General features: G+C 45.7%; 1 pseudogene; it reads left to right on the top strand.

Moving 5' to 3' along the window:
* LOC139423103 (vacuole membrane protein 1-like) overlaps positions 1-12,155 on the top strand; it is a 97,445-nt pseudogene that overhangs the window by 42,263 nt on the left and 43,027 nt on the right.

Raw genomic sequence — 12,155 nt, 5'->3', positions numbered from 1 at the left:
ATGGTGTGTTCAGGGTGATGAGCTGTATTGCTTTTACGCCAAACATAACATTTTGCATTGTTGCCAAAAAGTTCAATTTTGGTTTCATCTGACCAGAGCACCTTCTTCCACATGTTTGGTGTGTCTCCCAGGTGGCTTGTGGCAAACTTTAAACGACACTTTTTATGGATATCTTTAAGAAATGGCTTTCTTCTTGCCACTCTTCCATAAAGGCCAGATTTGTGCAATATACGACTGATTGTTGTCCTATGGACAGAGTCTCCCACCTCAGCTGTAGATCTCTGCAGTTCATCCAGAGTGATCATGGGCCTCTTGGCTGCATCTCTGATCAGTCTTCTCCTTGTATGAGCTGAAAGTTTAGAGGGACGGCCAGGTCTTGGTAGATTTGCAGTGGTCTGATACTCCTTCCATTTCAATATTATCGCTTGCACAGTGCTCCTTGGGATGTTTAAAGCTTGGGAAATCTTTTTGTATCCAAATCCGGCTTTAAACTTCTTCACAACAGTATCTCGGACCTGCCTGGTGTGTTCCTTGTTCTTCATGATGCTCTCTGCGCTTTTAACGGACCTCTGAGACTATCACAGTGCAGGTGCATTTATACGGAGACTTGATTACACACAGGTGGATTGTATTTATCATCATTAGTCATTTAGGTCAACATTGGATCATTCAGAGATCCTCACTGAACTTATGGAGATTGTTTGCTGCACTGAAAGTAAAGGTGCTGAATAATTTTGCACGCCCAATTTTTCAGTTTTTGATTTGTTAAAAAAGTTTGAAATATCCAATAAATGTCGTTCCACGTCATGATTGTGTCCCACTTGTTGTTGATTCTTCACAAAAAAATACAGTTTTATATCTTTATGTTTGAAGCCTGAAATGTGGCAAAAGGTCGCAAAGTTCAAGGGGGCCGAGTACTTTCGCAAGGCACTGTAAGTCTCCAGCTTCAGGGATTTTTGAAATTCGTTCCAGTTATTGGCAGCAGAGAACTGGAAGGAAAGGCGGCCAAAGGAGGTGTTGGCTTTGGGGATGACCAGTGAAATATACCTGCTGGAGCGCGTACTACGGGTGGGTGTTGTTATATTGACCAGTGAGCTGAGATAAGGCGGAGCTTTACCTAGCATAGACTTATAGATGACCTGGAGCTAGTGGGTCTGGCGGCGAATATGTAGCGATGGCCAGCCGACTAGAGCACATAGGTCGCAGTGGTGGGTGGTATAAGGGGCTTTGGTAACAAAACGGATGGCACTGTGATAGACTGCATCCAGTTTGCTGAGTAGAGTATTGGAAGCTATTTTGTAGATGACATCGCCGAAGTCGAGGATCGGTAGGATAGTCAAGTTTTACTAGTGTAAACTTGGCAGCGTGAGTGAAGGAGGCTTTGTTGCAAAATAGAAAGATGATTCTAGATTGGATTGGAGATGTTTAATATGAGTCTGGAAGGAGAGTTAACCTGTTGAGTGTAGGGGGCAGTATTTTGATGTTTGGATGAAAAATGTACCCAAATGAAACTGCCTATTTCTCAGGCCCAGAATCTAGAATATGCATATAATTGTCAGATTAGGATAGAAAACACTCTAAAGTTTCCAAAACTGTCAGAATATTGTCTGTGAGTATAACAGAACTGATGTTGCAGGCGGAAACCTGAGGAAAATCCAACCCGGAAGTGCTGTTTTTCTTTAAAGCTCTCTGTTCCATTGCCTGCCTTCACTCCATTTTTAAAGGGATATCAACCAGATTCCTTTTCCTATGGCTTCCACATGGTGTGAACAGTCTTTAGACATAGTTTCAGGCCCGGGCAGCGAACGGTTGAAAAGCATGCATTTTGTTCTACTAGCGTTTAAGAGCATTTGGAGGCCACGGAAGGAGTGTTGTATGGCATTGAAGCTTGTTTGGAGGTTAGTTAACAGTGTCCAAAGAAGGGCCATATGTATACAGAATGGTGTTGTCTGCGTAGAGGTGGATCAGGGAATCACCCGCAGCAAGAGCGACATCATTGATATAGTATACAGAGAAAAGAGTCGCCCAAGAATTGAACCCTGTGGTACCCCCATAGAGACTGCCAGATGTCCGGACAACAGGCCCTCCGCTTTGACACACTGAACTCTGTCTGCGAAGTAGTTGGTGAACCAGGTGAGGCAGTCATTTGAGAAACCAAGGCTGTTGAGTCTGCCGATAAGAATACGGTGATTGACAGAGTTGAAAGCCTTGGCCTGGTCGATGAAGACAGCTGCACAGTTCTGTCTTTATCGATAGCGGATATGATATTGTTTAGTACCTTGAGCGTGGCTGTGGTGCACCTGTGACCAACTCGGAAACCGGATTGCACAGCGGAGAAGGTACGGTGGGATTCGAAATGGTCAGTGATCTGTTTATTAACTTGGCTTTCGAAGACTTTAGAGAGGCAGGGCCGGATGGATATAGGTCTATATATAGCCCAGCTGATTTGTACGGGTCCAGGTTTTGCAGCTCTTTCAGAACATCTGCTATCTGGATTTGGGAGAAGGAGAAGCTGGGGAGGCTCGGGCAAGTAGCTGCGTGGGGACGGAGCTGTTGGCCAGGGTTGGGGTAGCCAAGAGGAAAGCATGGCCAGCCGTAGAGAAATGCTTATTGAAATGTTCAATTATCATGGATTTATCGGTGGTGACTGTGTTACCTAGCCTCAGTGCAGTGGTTAGCCACTATAGCCACTCGATCGCAGCTAGCTAATAATGAAGTGAAATTTAAAAAAATTATAGGATTATAGTGAATCAAAATTAGAAACCCACGCCAGAAGTGTTCTCTCTCAGTCAACATCCTAGATGAGTGATAGGGTATTGAGTCATGCAGGGGAGTGCACCTGCCCCAGAGAAGACCATAGTAAGAACATTTCTCCATCCTTAGTGTAAACACACACACACACACACACACACACACACACACACACACACACACCCACACACACATTTCTCCTTGCTGAATGTACAGGCTGTTGCTTCACTGCACAGCCCTATCCTGTCCTTGCTGTCCTGGTTCCTAATGTAATTCTTGCCCTACCTAACGAGAGAGAGAGAAAATATGCATGCCATGGCGTAATATTGTGTAATGATGGACTGCCCTGTGAGTGGAGTAGAACATGCGTCACTAAGCTCACCACTCCTACGTACAGTATGTCCTCACCAACACTGGCACCCCTTTTCAGAGCTTCCCTTGCTATAACCGTTAAAAGGTTAGTTGTATGGGTAATTTATGAAACGCCCTGTTTTTAAGTTTGCTAATTTCTGAGAACTGTATGAGCATGTCTATTTTGTATTTTGATAAGTGTGTGGACAGAATGTGTGCTTTCGTTGATGGGTTTCAAAGTGTGTGTGTTTTTTGTTTTACTATCCTTGTGGGGACCAGAAGGCCTCACAAGGATAGTAAAACAAGGAAATTGTTTCCCGCCCCCACAAGAAAAAAGCTATTTTAGGCTTAGCGGTTAGGGTTACAATTAGGGTTAGGGTTAAGGTTAGGGTTAGGGGTTAGGGATAATATGATTTTGAATAGGAATCAAGCGTTTGGTCCCTACAAGGATAGTAAAACAAACATATCTGTGTGTTTGTGGGTGTGTCAGTTTGTGTGCTCTTCTACCGTATGCATTTGTGTGTGGTCTAGGAGTGTCTCTTCCTTAGCTCTGACAGATGTGATATTGAGTGCCATCTTGTCTGATCTTGTTGAGGGAGCATAAGCTCTTAGTCTGTTCAGCCAAACTTTCACCAGTGCCACCACACATCAAAGAAGGACTCCACCCTCATCCACCCTCTTCTCCCCTCCTCAACCCTCCTATCCTTCCTCCACCCTCCTCTCCCTCCATTCTCTCACTGGCAGCATAATTAAAAGAGTAAATAAACAACAAGCAAGAATGTAAACAGGACGGCACGATATCAAAGAGGCTCCTCAGAGCAAAGGCATGCTGGGCTCATGCACCTGCCTATCAGCAACCAGTCTACTCTGTATGTCTCACGGACGGCTGCTTACACAAAGGACATGGGAATAAAATAAGATTCATTGAATGAAGATTCTTCTCCTTTTCATTCCCTTCATTGTCATTATGTGGCATCAATGTGCCAGTTACACACATTTCACAGATGCATGCTTCACAGATGCGCACACACACACTTCACAGATGCATGCTTCACAGATACACACACACACACACACTTCACAGATGCACACACACACACTTCACAGATATACACACACACACACACACATCACAGATACACACTTCAGTAGGTCTGCAGATTCCACCCCTTATATGGGTCAACCGACCAGCGCTTTGTTGCTGCCACGTCATTTCAGTATTGGTTCTATTAGTGTCACCAAAGGGGCCATGGGGAGGAAATGTTATCAGACCACACTATGAATGGAAAGCACTAGTGATGTTCTCTGAAGTCACAGTCTTCTGTCTTTGGCGGGCTTTGTCGAAGGTGCAGGTGTGTGTGGGTGAGTGTGCGTGTGTGTGTGTGACGGGACTTTGATGTTTCAGTAAAAGAGTTATGACACATTTTTTGCTCTAGGCCTCAACCCCTTTGTCCCTCACCTCTGTTTTACCACAACACGCAGCTTGTATTCACTTATCTTTTACATGGAGGTTTCTCTGCAGTCGTTTGCCCTTTATCCCTTATTACTCAGAACTGATTAGTAAATCCCCCATCTGAATCATATGGAACCAATGGCTGGAAAGTAAAGAGAAGACCGGCAAGCCATGCAAATGATGTTTTGATCATACAAAGAAAGGCAGAGGAGTAGTTTTACAAAGAAAATAAAGTTGTCATGACCATTCAAATAGGTACTATTATGCATAGGTCTACACCAATTTTTCATACAATTTATTTCCATAAGAGCCTCCCCTCTTTTAATGCAAATGATGCCAGGGGTCTTCCTGAAAGCTTCCATTGAGTCATAAATTCCAACAATGCTGTTGATGTTCAACTGACCTCCCACTTTCCACTTCCTCTCTTTCAACCCCTCTCCCTCTCTCCCTCCCCTTCTCTCTCTCTCTCCCTCCCCTTCTCTCTCCATCCCTCTCCCTCTCTCTCTCTCCCTCCCCTTTTCTCTCTCTCCCTCTCTCTCTCTCTCTCCCTCCCCTTCTCTCCCTCTCCCTCTCTGTCTCTTAGGGTCCACACATAGCTTCAGTGATCCTTGCAGCATATGAATGTAGTTCAGTGGACTTCCCGGAGCCCCCCTACCCAGAGAAGATCATCTGCCCTCAGGAGGAATTCCTGTTGGGGGAGACTGAGGCCGGGGGCCGGGGGCAGCAGCAGCAGCTGTACAGTGAGGCATCTCCCTCTAGACCATCGTCGTCAAGGTCCGCCTGGAAGCCTGCATGTGGATGAGTCTACTGTAACTGTCTTGTAGCCTACACACGGTTAACACACAGTCTACTGAACAGTCCATGGCACAGAGACACACAGTCTACTGGACAGTCCATGGCACAGAGACACACAGTCTACTGGACAGTCCATGGCACAGAGACACACAGTCTACTGGACAGTCCATGGCGCATAGACACACAGTCTACTGAACAGTCCATGGCACAGAGACACACAGTCTACTGGACAGTCCATGGCACAGAGACACACAGTCTACTGGACAGTCCATGGCGCATAGACACACAGTCTACTGGACAGTCCATGGCGCATAGACACACAGTCTACTGGACAGTCCATGGCACAGAGACACACAGTCTACTGGACAGTCCATGGCGCATAGACACACAGTCTACTGGACAGTCCATGGCACATCGACACACAGTCTACTGGACAGTCCATGGCGCATAGACACATACTGGACAGTCCATGGCACATAGACACACAGTCTACTGGACAGTCCATGGCACATAGACACACAGTCTACTGGACAGTCCATGGCGCATAGACACACAGTCTACTGGACAGTCCATGGCACATAGACACACAGTCTACTGGACAGTCCATGGCGCATAGACACACAGTCTACTGGACAGTCCATGGCACAGAGACACACAGTCTACTGGACAGTCCATGGCACAGAGACACACAGTCTACTGGACAGTCCATGGCACAGAGACACACAGTCTACTGGACAGTCCATGGAAAATACACACAGTCTACTGGACAGTCCATGGCACATAGACACACAGTCTACTGGACAGTCCATGGCACATAGACACACAGTCTACTGGACTATCAGTATTGGTAGGGGTTGAGAAATGTCAAACATTTAATTGACCATTTTTAGCAATAATAACTAACCTCTGATTGATTGGAAAACCCCAGCCTTTCACGGTGAATTCCCCTAAAAACTTAATGTGGTTTAACCTAGCCATGTGCTTAGGTACTGGGGACCTGAGACTGACAGTTGACAATCCTTCATCACTGTCACACACACACACACCAAACGCACACACCACTGTCACACACACGCCACTGTCACACATACAGTAACACTGTAACAAGAGCCATCTCCTGGCACAGGTAGAGGGTTATACCCAGTTATTCTGGATGCATTCTGACTCTGGAGGCCTTGTGGCTGTGTTGACCACTACAATGACTCAGACATATCTCTAATTGTATCAGCCACAAAACTACAATGAGATTATATTTCTATGGTATCAGTTTCCCACTGATGATCAGCAGTACTGTTCCTGAATTCTCAGCTTTCACAGCTCTTTTACCGGCAGTCAAGCAGCGTCAGGCCCTTTTTCAGCGCTTCCCTCTCAGAGTATAACTGTATCTACTGAGAAACACTGCTGGTTAACAGACAGAGAGCTCTGAGAATAGAGAACTCATCTCTATGACTTGTGGTGAACTGAGGTCTTTTTCATTTTATTTAAGCTGACATAACATTAGAAATGGAAGCTGTTATCTTACTCTGGTCTAGAGCACATTTCACATGTTACTGGCCGTTGGGAACAGAGTACATTTACTACCACTACTACCACTACCACTACTACTACCACTACTGCTACTATTACCACTATTACTACTACTACCACTACCACTACTACTACTACCACTACTACTACCACCACTACCACCACCACCAACACCACTACTACTACTACCACTACTACCACCACCACTACTACCACTACTACCACCACAACCACCACTACTACTACAACCACTACTACCACCACTACTACTACCACTACTACTACTACTACCACTACCACCACTACTACTACCACTACCACCACTACTACTACCACTACTACCACTACCACTACTACTACCACTACTACTACCACTACCACTACCACTACTACTACTACTACTACTACTACTACTACTGCTGCTGCCTTTCCCCTCAACAGAGTTGCTTTCCGCTGGGCTGGCTGCCCTTTACCGGGCCCCTTGTACTCTACTCAGAGGGACAGAGAGCTTGTGACTTCCTTATTGTTTGTGTCACAATATCTTAACACAGGAACACAGACACACACGCCATAAGATTGGATACGAATGAGTTGTAGTGTGTTCACAGATACTGTACATTACATTTGACTATCGGAGCATCACATTTGAACGTTGGACTGGACCTATACAGAAGCTTGATGGTGTATTCTGTGGTGATGCTAGTCTACTCGATCTACTGTGTGTGTGGGTGGGTAGCTGGATCAGGAAGTGTATGGGTGGGTAGCTGGATCAGGAAGTGTGTGGGTGGGTAGCTGGATCAGGAAGTGTGTGGGTGGGTAGCTGGATCAGGAAGTGTGTGGGTGGGTAGCTGGATCAGGAAGTGTATGGGTGGGTAGCTGGATCAGGAAGTGTGTGGGTGGGTAGCTGGATCAGGAAGTGTGTGGGTGGGTAGCTGGATCAGGAAGTGTGTGGGTGGGTAGCTGGATCAGGAAGTGTGTGGGTGGGAAGCTGGATCAGGAAGTGTGTGTGTGGGTAGCTGGATCAGGAAGTGTATGGATGGGTAGCTGGATCAGGAAGTGTGTTGGTGGGTACATCCACGGCGCCAGACCAGGCCTGCTGGAGAGACAGGCTGCAAGGCCCACCCCATCTCACCTCAACCGAAAACTACACCACCTGTAGCTTTGTACCAGAGGCTTATCATCATCACCTGTAGTGTGTGTGTTTGTGTGTGTGTGAACTTCATAACACCTCATTAAGAGTTGAGTGCTTTCCAGTGCTGAGGGCTCAGTCAGGTGTATTCTACAACCATAGTTTTAGTTACGCCAGGATAAGTGTGATTTCCCCATTCATTCCTCTTCTATTTTACCAGGAAGACTCCGATTTCAGTACAGACGGCTCATGGTTTGTTTAGCTGGCAAGCCGTGCCCACACCAGAGAGTAATTATGCGGTAAGGGCACAGTGGTGTGTCCACTTTAAAAAAAAATACGCTGCAGGTGGCAGAAGGTTGGCACACATAAAACACACACACAGTAGTACAGTGAATGAAACAGCTGCCCTGGAGATTAGGGCATGTCTGAATTATGGGCAAACTGGCAGGTTTCATCAACGACTGCTGTGTTGACATGGAACAAGATGTCCAGATTAAGTACCCCCTCACCACTCCTTCTCCCCATCCTCTCTCTCCGACACCCCAACCGTCCTTCCTCTCCCACACCCTACCCCTCCCTCTCCCCCTCACCCCAAAACGCCCCCCCCTCTCCTCCCTCCTCTCCTCCTCACCCACCTCACTCCATAACTTCTTTCCTCCCCTCCATCAACCCAAAACTTCCCGCCCTCCTCCCCTCCTTCCTCACCTCACCCCAAAACATCCCTCCTCTCCTCCCTCCTCTCCTCCTCACCCAATAACCTCTCTCCTCCCCTCCATCAACCCAAAACTTCCCTCCATCCTCCCCTCCTTCACCACCTCACCCCAAAACTTCCCTCCTCACCTCCCTCACCCCACCGCTTCTAACAGGTTTTTCTGTGCCTGGAAACATTACCATAATGAGCTATGAGCCATTCCAAAGCACTTAGCTTCTCTGAAGGTTTTTCATTGTATTAATTAAGTCTATTGCTCTGCGCTCGCTCCCTCATTCCCATGTTCCTGGAGGTATGAACCCACTGAACCTACCTGGGATGGGGATTTGTTTCACTCCAATCTCTTCCGTTTTTTCTTCATAATTCTGCTCCAGAAATCACAGAGTGATGCCAGCTTATAACTGAAAGCCTGTGAAAAACAGTGGAATTTTGTAAGAGATTTTTTAAAATCATGTGAGAATTACTGCCAGTGTTGTAGGTGTATGTGTTGTACATGGTGTAATGTTGCTGTTCCTTTCTCACGTATGGCCTTTTCTCATGTGTGTGTGTGTGTGTGTGTGTGTGTGTGTGTGTGTGTGTGTGTGTGTGTGTGTGTGTGTGTGTGTGTGTGTGTGTGTGTGTGTGTGTGTGTGTGTGTGCGCACTGCCATCAGAGAGCTGCTCCCTTACTTCATGGCGTAGACAGCGAGAATGTCTGGAGCAGACCCTGGTGATAAAGACTACGACAAGTTTTAAGTTGCTGGAGCAGGCCGAGACTCCACAGGTAACCTCTCATCCTTATTCCAACCTCAATCTGTATTTGTTGTCTTCCCTCGGTCTCTCCCCCTTAACACGTAACGTTATCTTTCTGCTCTTCTCTTTCCCTTTCTGTCTTTGTCTTCTCTGACATAGACCGCAAAGGTATAGACCGCAAAGGTGGCACACACCCTTTCTGTCTGTCTGTCTGTCTGTCTGTCTGTCTGTCTGTCTGTCTGTCTGTCTGTCTGTCTGTCTGTCTGTCTGTCTGTCTGTCTGTCTGTGCTCTCTCTTCTTCTCCCTCTTTCTCTTCTCGCTGCTCATGCTCTACCTGTTTTGGCACTACTGTCCTCCAGGTCTCACTCTGTTTCTTCTGCCTTCTCTCGTCAGTTTGTATCAACCTTTGTGTGAAACTTTGGTGAAACCTAAACGTTCAGAGTGTATACATGTGTTGTAGCCAGCTGAAAACTCTTAGATGTACACTACCGTTCAAAAGTTTGGGGTCACTTAGAAATGTCCTTGTTTTTTAAAGAAAAGCACATTTTTTGTCCATTAAAATAACATAAATGTATCATAAATACAGTGTAGACGTTGTTAATGTTGTAAATGACTATTGTAGCTGGAAACGGCAGATTTTTAATGGAATATAGGAATACAGAGGCCATCATCAGCAACCATCACTCCTGTGTTCCAATGGCACGTTGTGTTAGCTAATCCAAGTTGATTATTTTAAAAGGCTAATTGATCATTAGAAAAACCTTTTCCAATTATGTTAGCACAGCTGAACACTGGTGTACTGATTAAAGAAGCAATAAAACTAGACTAGTTGAGAATCTGAAGCATCAGTATTTGTGGGTTCGATTACAGGCTCAAAATGGCCCGAAACAAAGACCTTTCTTCTGAAACTCGTCAGTCTATTTTTGTCTATCTTGTACAACACTGTACTACTCCCTTCACAGAACAGCGCAAACTGTCTCTAACCAGAATAGAAAGAGGAGTGGGAGGCCCCGGTGCACAACTGAGCAAGAGGACAAGTACATTAGGTTCTAGTTTGAGAAACAGACTCCTCACAAGTCCTCAACCGGCAGCTTCATTAATAGTACCCGCAAAACACCAGTCTCAATGCCAACAGTGAAGAGGCGACTCCGGGATGCTGCCATATCTCAGATTGGCCAATGAAAAGAAAAGATTAAGATGGGCAAAAGAACACAGACACTGGACAGAGGAACTGTACCTAGAAGGCCAGTATCCCAGAGTCGCCTCTTTACTGTTGACATTGAGACTGGTGTCAATTGCTTTGTGCCTCCCTAATCTTAACCTGTCTTCTCTGAGTGCATCTGCTTTCCAACACAATACAGATCAAACAGACTAGGCTGGTTTATACTTTGTCTATCGACATGTCTGTAGATAGTTGTCGCAGTGACATCACAAACATTCTATTGCTATCGCTATGAAAAAGTATAAACACAAAAATGACAGGCTGCACGACATCAGCAGACTGGTGGTCCAAAATTGCGTAACTGGTGTATTTCAAACCCAATAAACCCATCCGTTTAAAAATGAGTTTAGCTAGCTAGCTAACATTAGCTGTATAGCCAGTTCAAATAATGACCATATCATAGCTGACAACGTCTTAACTTTAGCACATTTAAATTCATTATTACAGAAAATAAGCTCACAGCAAGATAATTATTTACAAATTAATGGCGTGCTAATTACAGAAAATAGCTTACGGTTGTGATGAAATAAAAGTAGGGCATTCTACTGGATTCTACTGGATCAGGGCATTCTAGTAGGGCATTCTACTGGCATTCTACTGGATCATTTTAGAACTTTGGCACTGTCTTGTTGCTGGCTCAGTCAGGTAATCATGACAACTGATGCAGCGACAGGGTCAAAGTTGAACTTTTTTCATCTGTCTGCGACAAGGAAACCGACATTCGTAGAGGCGGTCTACAGACATTCCACTGGAGTATAAATGAAATGTTGTTTTGACCAGTGACACTTGTCGCATTCTAATTGTCTACAGACATGTCGATAGACAAAGTATAAACCAGCCTTTAGGCCAACTCTTACCAACTCTTACCCTACTAGGTCTGTTCTACCTCATAATCAATTGCACACACTTGGTGTCCCAGGTCTAAATCAGTCTCTGATTAGAGGGGAACAATGAAAAAATGCAGTGGAACTGGCTTACTGGTCCAGATTTGAGTTTGAGGTCTTTAGGCAGTTATTGTCGTAAGGCAAACGGTTTGGAGAAGTGCCAAAAAAAAGGACCCTGTTCTCCTTTACGTGCTGGTATTGACCTAACCTAATGAGTCTTTATTTGGTCTCAATAGATTTCTATAGGCTCACACTCAGGGCCCGGGCTGGCAAAACTGTACGTTGATTACTTTGTGCCAATACGTTCATTGACGTGGATTCGATGTGTTTTATTCCGGTGGATCAGCAGGGTGTGACAAACACTGGTGGAACTGATAGTGGGTGAGTGCTCCCTGGCACAGGAGTGATGATGGGTGTACCTACTGTCATGTTTAGTTTATTACTAATGCCATGGGCATCTGCAGAGTTTGGCACTTGCTGCAGCCTCCCTTGGCCCTCAGACCACGTGTGAGTCTGGAGTCTGAAATCATCCAACACCGATGAGTCCCGCTCGGATCTCCACCAGAACGAACCAACGAAGTGGAAGAGAGAAGGAGCGGGACA

The sequence above is a fragment of the Oncorhynchus clarkii genome, chromosome 12 (assembly GCF_045791955.1).
Source record: "Oncorhynchus clarkii lewisi isolate Uvic-CL-2024 chromosome 12, UVic_Ocla_1.0, whole genome shotgun sequence".
Classification (NCBI taxonomy): Eukaryota; Metazoa; Chordata; class Actinopteri; order Salmoniformes; family Salmonidae; genus Oncorhynchus; species Oncorhynchus clarkii.
Note: the sequence above shows the minus strand (reverse complement) of the source record. Positions and strands in the feature narration are given on the sequence as shown.